The sequence below is a fragment of the Oncorhynchus keta genome, unplaced genomic scaffold (genome assembly GCF_023373465.1).
Source record: "Oncorhynchus keta strain PuntledgeMale-10-30-2019 unplaced genomic scaffold, Oket_V2 Un_scaffold_17573_pilon_pilon, whole genome shotgun sequence".
In the NCBI taxonomy this organism is placed as follows: Eukaryota; Metazoa; Chordata; class Actinopteri; order Salmoniformes; family Salmonidae; genus Oncorhynchus; species Oncorhynchus keta.
The window spans coordinates 917,379-929,467 of record NW_026290825.1 but is presented as its reverse complement, the minus strand read 5'-3'; the positions used below and the strand labels follow the sequence as shown (position 1 = coordinate 929,467).

The following is a 12,089-nucleotide window of genomic DNA, read 5'->3' as shown; positions in this document are numbered from 1 at the left end:
GCTAGCAGTTAACATCTAGCTAGTAAATGACATTGTGCTCCTGGGTGGCTAAATGCTAGCAGTTAACATCTAGCTAGTAAATGACATTGTGCTCCTGGGTGGCTAAATGCTAGCAGTTAACATCTAGCTAGTAAATGACATTGTGCTCCTGGGTGGCTAAATGCTAGCAGTTAACATCTAGCTAAATGTAAATGGGTGGCTAAATTGTGCAGTTAACATCTAGCTAGTAAATGACATTGTGCTCCTGGGTGGCTAAAGGCTAGCAGTTAACATCTAGCTAGTAAATGACATTGTGCTCCTGGGTGGCTAAATGCTAGCAGTTAACATCTAGCTAGTAAATGACATTGTGCTCCTGGGTGGCTAAATGCTAGCAGTTAACATCTAGCTAGTAAATGACATTGTGCTCCTGGGTGGCTAAATGCTAGCAGCTATCTTAGCTTGTGAATAAAATTATGCTGCTATACATTTTCTAACCAACCTTTTAATGGCAATAGTTTCCTCCTGAGGCTGTCAAGATGGCATAAACATCTGACAGGCAGAGGGGGGCTTGTGAGGAAAGATGCCAGGTTGTGATGTTATAGCTAATGCAGTCTGTTGTAGCCTGGCCTGTCTCTTCCTAGTATCTCAGTACAATCTGCCTGTCAGCAGTCTGCTGTAGCCTGGCTTGTCTCTTCCTAGTATCTCAGTACAATCTGTCTGTCAGCAGCCTGTTGTAGCCAGGCCTACCTAGGCCTTGTATCTCAGTACAGTCTGTCAGCAGTCTGTTGTAGCCAGGCCTACCTAGGCCTTGTATCTCAGTACAGTCTGTCAGCAGCCTGTTGTAGCCAGGCCTACCTAGGCCTTGTATCTCAGTACAGTCTGTCAGCAGCCTGTTGTAGCCAGGCCTACCTAGGCCTTGCATCTCAGTACAGTCTGTCAGCAGCCTGTTGTAGCTAGGCCTTGTATCTCAGTACAGTCTGTCAGCAGCCTGTTGTAGCCAGGCCTACCTAGGCCTTGTATCTCAGTACAGTCTGTCAGCAGCCTGTTGTAGCCAGGCCTACCTAGGCCTTGTATCTCAGTACAGTCTGTCAGCAGCCTGTTGTAGCCAGGCCTACCTAGGCCTTGTATCTCTGTACAGTCTGTCAGCAGTCTGTTGTAGCCAGGCCTACCTAGGCCTTGTATCTCAGTACAGTCTGTCAGCAGTCTGTTGTAGCCAGGCCTACCTAGGCCTTGTATCTCAGTACAGTCTGTCAGCAGCCTGTTGTAGCCAGGCCTACCTAGGCCTTGTATCTCAGTACAGTCTGTCAGCAGTCTGTTGTAGCCAGGCCTACCTAGGCCTTGTATCTCAGTACAGTCTGTCAGCACCTGTTGTAGCCAGGCCTACCTAGGCCTTGTATCTCAGTACAGTCTGTCAGCAGCCTGTTGTAGCCAGGCCTACCTAGGCCTTGTATCTCAGTACAGTCTGTCAGCAGTCTGTTGTAGCCAGGCCTACCTAGGCCTTGTATCTCAGTACAGTCTGTCAGCAGCCTGTTGTAGCCAGGCCTACCTAGGCCTTGTATCTCAGTACAGTCTGTCAGCAGCCTGTTGTAGCCAGGCCTACCTAGGCCTTGTATCTCAGTACAGTCTGTCAGCAGCCTGTTGTAGCCAGGCCTACCTAGGCCTTGTATCTCAGTACAGTCTGTCAGCAGCCTGTTGTAGCCAGGCCTACCTAGGCCTTGTATCTCAGTACAGTCTGTCAGCAGCCCAATTCTCTGAGCTGCTCTGTTGTTCATCATTGTTCTCAGTCAGTGGTGTGAGACATGTCTGATGAGCTCAGGTTGTCCGCTATTCACGTCTCTCTCTCTCTCTTTTTGTTAGCTTTTTATTATTTATTCATTTGTAAAAATGTCTATAAACATAATTCCACTTTGACATTATGGGGTATTGTGTGTGTGTGTGTGTGTGTGTGTAGACCAGTGACACAAAATCTCAAAATTAAATCCATTTTAATTTCAGGCAGTAACACAACAAAGTATGACACAAATCAAGGGTTGTGAATACTTTATGAAGGCACTGTAAGATCTATAACTTAAGTCCTCTATAACCCCTTAATAAGGCCTGTTTAACCCCTTAATAAGGCCTGTTTAACCCCTTAATAAGGCCTGTTTAACCCCTTAATAAGGCCTGTTTAACCCCTTAATAAGGCCTGTTTAACCCCTTAATAAGGCCTTTATAACCTCTTAATAAGGCCTTTATAACCCCTTAATAAGGCCTGTTTAACCCCTTAATAAGGCCTGTTTAACCCCTTAATAAGGCCTGTTTAACCCCTTAATAAGGCCTGTTTAACCCCTTCATAAGGCCTTTATAACCTCTTAATAAGGCCTTTATAACCCCTTAATAAGGCCTGTTTAACCCCTTAATAAGGCCTGTTTAACCCCTTAATAAGGCCTTTATAACCCCTTAATAAGGCCTGTTTAACCCCTTAATAAGGCCTGTTTAACCCCTTAATAAGGCCTGTTTAACCCCTTAATAAGGCCTGTTTAACCCCTTAATAAGGCCTGTTTAACCCTTAATAAGGCCTTTATAACCCCTTAATAAGGCCTGTTTAACCCCTTAATAAGGCCTCTATAACCCCTTAATAAGGCCTGTTTAACCCCTTAATAAGGCCTGTTTAACCCCTTAATAAGGCCTGTTTAACCCCTTCATAAGGCCTTTATAACCTCTTAATAAGGCCTTTATAACCCCTTAATAAGGCCTGTTTAACCCCTTAATAAGGCCTTTATAACCCCTTAATAAGGGTGTTATAACCCCTTAATAAGGCCTGTTTAACCCCTTAATAAGGCCTGTTTAACCCCTTAATAAGGCCTTTTTAACCCCTTAATAAGGCCTGTTTAACCCCTTAATAAGGCCTGTTTAACCCCTTAATAAGGCCTGTTTAACCCCTTCATAAGGCCTGTTTAACCCCTTTAGGTAAAGTGACATGAACTTTAGGCCCAGGGTGTGTAGAGTGTCGGAGGGTCCAGGGTGTGTAGAGTCTCGGAGGGCCCAGGGTGTGTAGAGTGTCTGGAGGGTCCAGGGTGTGTAGAGTCTCGGAGGGTCCAGGGTGTGTAGAGTCTCGGAGGGTCCAGGGTGTGTAGAGTCTCGGAGGGCCCAGGGTGTGTAGAGTCTCGGAGGGCCCAGGGTGTGTAGAGTCTCGGAGGGCCCAGGGTGTGTAGAGTCTCGGAGGGTCCAGGGTGTGTAGAGTCTCGGAGGGTCCAGGGTGTGTAGAGTCTCGGAGGGCCCAGGGTGTGTAGAGTCTCTGAGGGCCCAGGGTGTGTAGAGTCATGTCTGCATGGAGGACTAGAACAGTGTTGGTTGTAGTTGGTTTGCATCTCTGTGTTGTATTGTACAGGCTGTTGCCGGGGTTAATGTTGCCGGGGTTAATGTTGCCGGGTTAATGTTGCCGGGTTAATGTTGCCGGGGTTAATGTTGCCGGGTTAATGTTGCCGGGTTACTGTTGCCGGGGTTAATGCTGCCAGGGTGAATATAACACAAACAATTGGAGTACTTGTGTCGGACTCTGAGAGGGATGTTTCTCTAATTGAGGCAGGATGTGGACCACTGTAGTTGAAGATTGAAGAGATCCTGAGTTATGTAACTGTTAGCCTTATCAGAGGTGTGTGTGTGGTGATATATTTTAACACACCAGGCATGACACATTGATCAAACCTTGACCTTTTACAGTATCATTTAATGAGCCTTTATTTCACACTGAGCAGAGAGGGAGCTAGAAGGATCAAGGTCACTCCGATAGAAGTGGTGAACAGGTGGCGGTCCACTGCCTTCATCTTGATCCAAACCTCTCTTTCAACATCACAGCACAGTTCTCTGCTCTTCAACTATTACATCACAGCACAGTTCTCTGCTCTTAAGCTATTACATCACAACACAGTTCTCTGCTCTTTACCTATTACATCACAATACAGTTCTCTGCTCTTCAACTATTACATCACAGCACAGTTCTCTGCTCTTAAGCTATTACATCACAACACAGTTCTCTGCTCTTCAACTATTACATCACAACACAGTTCTCTGCTCTTCAACTATTACATCACAACACAGTTCTCTGCTCTTCAACTATTACATCACAACACAGTTCTCTGCTCTTCAACTATTACATCACAATACAGTTCTCTGCTCTTCAACTATTACATCACAACACAGTTCTCTGCTCTTCAACTATTACATCACAATACAGTTCTCTGCTCTTCAACTATTACATCACAATACAGTTCTCTGCTCTTCAACTATTACATCACAATACAGTTCTCTGCTCTTCAACTATTACATCACAATACAGTTCTCTGCTCTTCAACTATTACATCACAATACAGTTCTCTGCTCTTCAACTATGACATCACAACACAGTTCTCTGCTCTTCAACTATTACATTACATCACAACACAGTTCTCTGCTCTTCAACTATGACATCACAACACAGTTCTCTGCTCTTCAACTATGACATCACAACACAGTTCTCTGCTCTTCAACTATTACATCACAACACAGTTCTCTGCTCTTCAACTATTACATCACAACACAGTTCTCTGCTCTTCAACTATTACATTACATCACAACACAGTTCTCTGCTCTCCAACTATGACATCACAACACAGTTCTCTGCTCTTCAACTATTACATCACAACACAGTTCTCTGCTCTTCAACTATTACATCACATCACAGTTCTCTGCTCTTCAACTATTACATCACAACACAGTTCTCTGCTCTTCAACTATTACATCACAACACAGTTCTCTGCTCTTCAACTATTACATTACATCATTCTCTGCTCTTCAACTATTACATCACAATACAGTTCTCTGCTCTTCAACTATTACACCACAGCACAGTTCTCTGCTCTTCAACTATTACATCACAACACAGTTCTCTGCTCTTCAACCATTACATCACAACACAGTTCTCTGCTCTTCAACTATTACATCACAACACAGTTCTCTGCTCTTCAACTATTACATCACAACACAGTTCTCTGCTCTTCAACTATTACATCACAACACAGTTCTCTGCTCTTCACCTATTACATCACAACACAGTTCTCTGCGCTTCAGCTATTACATCACAACACAGTTCTCTGCTCTTCAACTATTACATCACAACACAGTTCTCTGCTCTTCACCTATTACATCACAACACAGTTCTCTGCTCTTCACCTATTACATCACAACACAGTTCTCTGCTCTTCACCTATTACATCACAACACAGTTCTTCATTATTAACAAACATCTTCTGAATTGGGAGATTTCTTACCTCCGGGGTCTTAAGTTACACGCTAGTCACCGCTGTTGTTTGCTAATCCTGGTAACTAGGAAGTGGGATTTGGTGGTGGTTTAGACTGGTAAATGGTGAGCACCTAAAAACATTTAGACTGGTAAATGGTGAGCACCTATAAACATGATGATGGTTTAGACTGGTAAATGGTGAGCACCTATAAACATGATGATGGTTTAGACTGGTAAATGGTGAGCACCTAAAAACATGATGATGGTTTAGACTGGTAAATGGTGAGCACCTATAAACATGATGATGGTTTAGACTGGTAAATGGTGAGCACCTATAAACATGATGATGGTTTAGACTGGTAAATGGTGAGCACCTATAAACATGATGATGGTTTAGACTGGTAAATGGTGAGCACCTATAAACATGATGATGGTTTAGACTGGTAAATGGTGAGCACCTATAAACATGATGATGGTTTAGACTGGTAAATGGTGAGCACCTATAAACATGATGATGGTTTAGACTGGTAAATGGTGAGCACCTATAAACATGATGATGGTTTAGACTGGTAAATGGTGAGCACCTAAAAACATGATGATGGTTTAGACTGGTAAATGGTGAGCACCTATAAACATGATGATGGTATAGACTGGTAAATGGTGAGCACCTATAAACATGATGATGGTTTAGACTGGTAAATGGTGAGCGCCGACTGAGATGGCCGCCTCGCTTCGCGTTCCTAGGAAACTATGCAGTTTTTTGTTTTTTTACGTGTTATTTCTTACATTAGTACCCCAGGTCATCTTAGGTTTCATTACATACAGTCGAGAAGAACTACTGAATATAAGATCAGCGTCAACTCACCATCAGTACGACCAAGAATATGTTTTCCGCGACGCGGATCCTGTGTTCTGCCTTTCAACCAGGACAACGGAATGGATCGCTTGCAGCGACCCAAGGAAACGACTACGAAAAAGAGGGAAACGCGGCGGTGTTCTGGTCAGACTCCGAAAAAGGGCACATCGTGCACCACTTCCCAGTATTCTTCTTGCCAATGTCCAGTCTCGACAACAAGGTTGATGAAATCCGAGCAAGGGTGGCATTCCAGAGGGACATCAGAGACTGCAACGTTCTCTGCTTTACGGAAACATGGCTTACTGGGAAGACGCTATCCAGGGCGGTGCAGCCAACGGGTTTCTCCACGCATCGCGCGGACAGAAACAAACATCTCTCTGGTAAGAAGAGTGGCGGGGGCGTATGCCTCATGACTAACGGGACATGGTGTGATGAAGGAAACATACAGGAACTCAAATCCTTCTGTTCACCTGATTTAGAATTCCTCACAATCAAATGTAGACCGCATTATCTTCCAAGAGAATTCTCTTCGATTATAATCACAGCAGTATATATTCCCCCCCAAGCAGACACATCGATGGCTCTGAACGAACTTTATTTAACTCTTTGCAAACTGGAAAACATTTATCCGGAGGCTGCATTCATTGTAGCTGGGGATTTTAACAAAGCCAATCTGAAAACAAGACTCCCTAAATTTTATCAGCATATCGATTGCGCAACCAGGGGTGGTAAAACCTTGGATCATTGTTACTCTAACTTCCGCGACGCATATAAGGCCCTGCCCCGCCCCCTTTCGGAAAAGCTGACCACGACTCCATTTTGCTGATCCCTGCCTACAGGCAGAAATTAAAACAAGAGGCTCCCACGCTGAGGTCTGTCCAACGCTGGTCAGACCAAGCTGACTCTACACTCCAAGACTGCTTCCATCACGTGGACTGGGACATGTTTCGTATTGCGTCAGATGGGAATATTGACGAATACGCTGATTCGGTGTGCGAGTTCATTAGAACGTGCGTCGAAGATGTCGTTCCCATAGCAACGATAAAAACATTCCCTAACCAGAAACCGTGGATTGATGGCAGCATTCGCGTGAAACTGAAAGCGCGAACCACTGCTTTTAATCAGGGCAAGGTGTCTGGCAACATGACTGAATACAAACAGTGCAGCTATTCCTCCGCAAGGCTATTAAACAAGCTAAGCGTCAGTACAGAGACAAAGTGGAATCTCAATTCAATGGCTCAGACACAAGAGGCATGTGGCAGGGTCTACAGTCAATCACGGACTACAAGATGAAATCCAGCCCAGTCACGGACCAGGATGTCTTGCTCCCAGGCAGACTAAATAACTTTTTTGCCCGCTTTGAGGACAATACAGTGCCACTGACACGGCCTGCAACGGAAACATGCGGTCTCTCCTTCACTGCAGCCGAGGTGAGTAAGACATTTAAACGTGTTAACCCTCGCAAGGCTGCAGGCCCAGACGGCATCCCCAGCCGCGCCCTCAGAGCATGCGCAGACCAGCTGGCCGGTGTGTTTACGGACATATTCAATCAATCCCTATACCAGTCTGCTGTTCCCACATGCTTCAAGAGGGCCACCATTGTTCCTGTTCCCAAGAAAGCTAAGGTAACTGAGCTAAACGACTACCGCCCGTAGCACTCACTTCCGTCATCATGAAGTGCTTTGAGAGACTAGTCAAGGACCATATCCCCTCCACCCTACCTGACACCTAGACCCACTCCAATTTGCTTACCGCCCAAATAGGTCCACAGACGATGCAATCTCAACCACACTGCACACTGCCCTAACCCACCTGGACAAGAGGAATACCTATGTGAGAATGCTGTTCATCGACTACAGCTCGGCATTCAACACCATAGTACCCTCCAAGCTCGTCATCAAGCTCGAGACCCTGGGTCTCGACCCCGCCCTGTGCAACTGGGTACTGGACTTCCTGACGGGCCGCCCCCAGGTGGTGAGGGTAGGCAACAACATCTCCTCCCCGCTGATCCTCAACACGGGGGCCCCACAAGGGTGCGTTCTGAGCCCTCTCCTGTACTCCCTGTTCACCCACGACTGCGTGGCCACGCACGCCTCCAACTCAATCATCAAGTTTGCGGACGACACAACAGTGGTAGGCTTGATTACCAACAACGACGAGACGGCCTACAGGGAGGAGGTGAGGGCCCTCGGAGTGTGGTGTCAGGAAAATAACCTCACACTCAACGTCAACAAAACTAAGGAGATGATTGTGGACTTCAGGAAACAGCAGAGGGAACACCCCCTATCCACATCGATGGAACAGTAGTGGAGAGGGTAGCTAGTTTTAAGTTCCTCGGCATACACATCACAGACAAACTGAATTGGTCCACTCACACTGACAGCGTCGTGAAGAAGCGCAGCAGCAGCGCCTATTCAACCTCAGGAGGCTGAAGAAATTCGGCTTGTCACCAAAAGCACTCACAAACTTCTACAGATGCACAATCGAGAGCATCCTGGCGGGCTGTATCACCGCCTGGTACGGCAACTGCTCCGCCCTCAACCGTAAGGCTCTCCAGAGGGTAGTGAGGACTGCACAACGCATCACCGGGGCAAACTACCTGCCCTCCAGGACACCTACACCACCCGTTGTTACAGGAAGGCCATAAAGATCATCAAGGACATCAACCACCCGAACCACTGCCTGTTCACCCCGCTATCATCCAGAAGGCGAGGTCAGTACAGGTGCATCAAAGCTGGGACCGAGAGACTGAAAAACAGCTTCTATCTCAAGGCCATCAGACTGTTAAACAGCCACCACTAACAGTGAGTGGCTGCTGCCAACACACTGTCATTGACACTGACCCAACTCCAGCCATTTTAATAATGGGAATTGATGGGAATTATGTAAATATATCACTAGCCACTTTAAACAATGCTACCTTATATAATGTTACTTACCCTACATTATTCATCTCATATGCATATGTATATACTGTACTCTACATCATCGACTGCATCCTTATGTAACACATGTATCACTAGCCACTTTAACTATGCCACTTTGTTTACTTTGTCTACACACTCATCTCATATGTATATACTGTACTCGATACCATCTACTGTATGCTGCTCTGTACCATCACTCATTCATATATCCTTATGTACATATTCTTTATCCCCTTACACTGTGTATAAGACAGTAGTTTTGGAATTGTTAGTTAGATTACTTGTTGGTTATCACTGCATTGTCGGAACTAGAAGCACAAGCATTTCGCTACACTCGCATTTAACATCTGCTAACCATGTGTATGTGACAAATAAAATTTGATTTGATTTGATTTGAACATGATGATGGTTTAGACTGGTAAATGGTGATCACCTATAAACATGATGATGGTTTAGACTGGTAAATGGTGAGCACCTATAAACATGATGATGGTTTAGACTGGTAAATGGTGAGCACCTATAAACATGATGATGGTTTAGACTGGTAAATGGTGAGCACCTAAAAACATGATGATGGTTTAGACTGGTAAAATGGTGAGCACCTATAAACATGATGATGGTTTAGACTGGTAAATGGTGAGCACCTATAAACATGATGATGGTTTAGACTGGTAAAATGGTGAGCACCTATAAACATGATGATGGTTTAGACTGGTAAATGGTGAGCACCTAAAAACATGATGATGGTTTAGACTGGTAAATGGTGAGCACCTATAAACATGATGATGGTTTAGACTGGTAAATGGTGAGCACCTATAAACATGATGATGGTTTAGACTGGTAAATGGTGAGCACCTATAAACATGATGATGGTTTAGACTGGTAAATGGTGAGCACCTATAAACATGATGATGGTTTAGACTGGTAAATGGTGAGCACCTATAAACATGATGATGGTTTAGACTGGTAAATGGTGAGCACCTATAAACATGATGATGGTTTAGACTGGTAAATGGTGAGCACCTATAAACATGATGATGGTTTAGACTGGTAAATGGTGAGCACCTATAAACATGATGATGGTTTAGACTGGTAAATGGTGAGCACCTATAAACATGATGATGGTTTAGACTGGTAAATGGTGAGCACCTATAAACATGATGATGGTTTAGACTGGTAAATGGTGAGCACCTATAAACATGATGATGGTTTAGACTGGTAAATGGTGAGCACCTATAAACATGATGATGGTTTAGACTGGTAAATGGTGAGCACCTATAAACATGATGATGGTTTAGACTGGTAAATGGTGAGCACCTATAAACATGATGATGGTTTAGACTGGTAAATGGTGAGCACCTATAAACATGATGATGGTTTAGACTGGTAAATGGTGAGCACCTATAAACATGATGATGGTTTAGACTGGTAAATGGTGAGCACCTATAAACATGATGATGGTTTAGACTGGTAAATGGTGAGCACCTATAAACATGATGATGGTTTAGACTGGTAAATGGTGAGCACCTATAAACATGATGATGGTTTAGACTGGTAAATGGTGAGCACCTATAAACATGATGATGGTTTAGACTGGTAAATGGTGAGCACCTATAAACATGATGATGGTTTAGACTGGTAAATGGTGAGCACCTATAAACATGATGATGGTTTAGACTGGTAAATGGTGAGCACCTATAAACATGATGATGGTTTAGACTGGTAAATGGTGAGCACCTATAAACATGATGATGGTTTAGACTGGTAAATGGTGAGCACCTATAAACATGATGATGGTTTAGACTGGTAAATGGTGACCACCTATAAACATTTAGACTGGTAAATGGTGAGCACCTATAAACATGATGATGGTTTAGACTGGTAAATGGTGAGCACCTATAAACATTTAGACTGGTAAATGGTGATCACCTATAAACATGATGATGGTTTAGACTGGTAAATGGTGAGCACCTATAAACATGATGATGGTTTAGACTGGTAAATGGTGAGCACCTATAAACATGATGATGGTTTAGACTGGTAAATGGTGAGCACCTATAAACATGATGATGGTTTAGACTGGTAAATGGTGAGCACCTATAAACATGATGATGGTTTAGACTGGTAAATGGTGAGCACCTATAAACATGATGAAATGGTGATTATAAACATGATTGGTTTAGACTGGTAAATGGTGAGCACCTATAAACATGATGATGGTTTAGACTGGTAAATGGTGAGCACCTATAAACATGATGATGGTTTAGACTGGTAAATGGTGAGCACCTATAAACATGATGATGGTTTAGACTGGTAAATGGTGAGCACCTATAAACATGATGATGGTTTAGACTGGTAAATGGTGAGCGCCGACTGAGATGGCCGCCTAGGAAACTATGCAGTTTTTTGTTTTTTTTTTACGTGTTATTTCTTACATTAGTACCCAGGTCATCTTAGGTTTCAGACATACAGTGGTGAAGAACTACTGAACATAAGATCAGCGTTTAACTCACCATCAGTACACCAAGAATATGTTTTAGACTGGATCCTGTGTTCTGCCTTTCAACCAGGACAACGGAATGGATCGCTTGCAGCCACCCAAGGAAACGACTACGAAAAAAGAGGGAAACGGCGGTGTTCTGGTCAGACTCCGAAAAGGGCACATCGTGCACCACTTCCCAGTATTCTTCTTGCCAATGTCCAGTCTCTCGACAACAAGGTTGATGAAATCCGAGCAAGGGTGGCATTCCAGAGGGACATCAGAGACTGCAACGTTCTCTGCTTTACGGAAACATGGCTTACTGGGAAGACGCTATCCAGGCGGTGCAGCCAACGGGTTTCTCCACGCATCGCGCGGACAGAAACAAACATCTCTCTGGTAAGAAGAGTGGCGGGGGCGTATGCCTCATGACTAACGGGACATGGTGTGATGAAGGAAACATACAGGAACTCAAATCCTTCTGTTCACCTGATTTAGAATTCCTCACAATCAAATGTAGACCGCATTATCTTCCAAGAGAATTCTCTTCGATTATAATCACAGCAGTATATATTCCCCCCCAAGCAG

General features: G+C 44.2%; 1 long non-coding RNA gene across 7 annotated transcripts; it reads right to left on the bottom strand.

The window, feature by feature from the left end:
- Positions 1-260: 260 nt before the first annotated feature.
- Positions 261-2,124, bottom strand: LOC127927740 (uncharacterized). 7 transcript variants are annotated; one of them, XR_008128907.1, is made up of 6 exons: positions 1,472-2,124; positions 1,364-1,417; positions 1,203-1,256; positions 987-1,094; positions 781-888; positions 261-726 (listed from the first exon to the last, which is right to left on the bottom strand). It is a non-coding gene; the product is annotated as an uncharacterized LOC127927740 (long non-coding RNA). The 7 variants fall into 7 exon arrangements; XR_008128905.1 differs by having other exon boundaries at positions 261-888; positions 1,149-1,256; XR_008128900.1 differs by having other exon boundaries at positions 261-888.
- Positions 2,125-12,089: the final 9,965 nt, after the last annotated feature.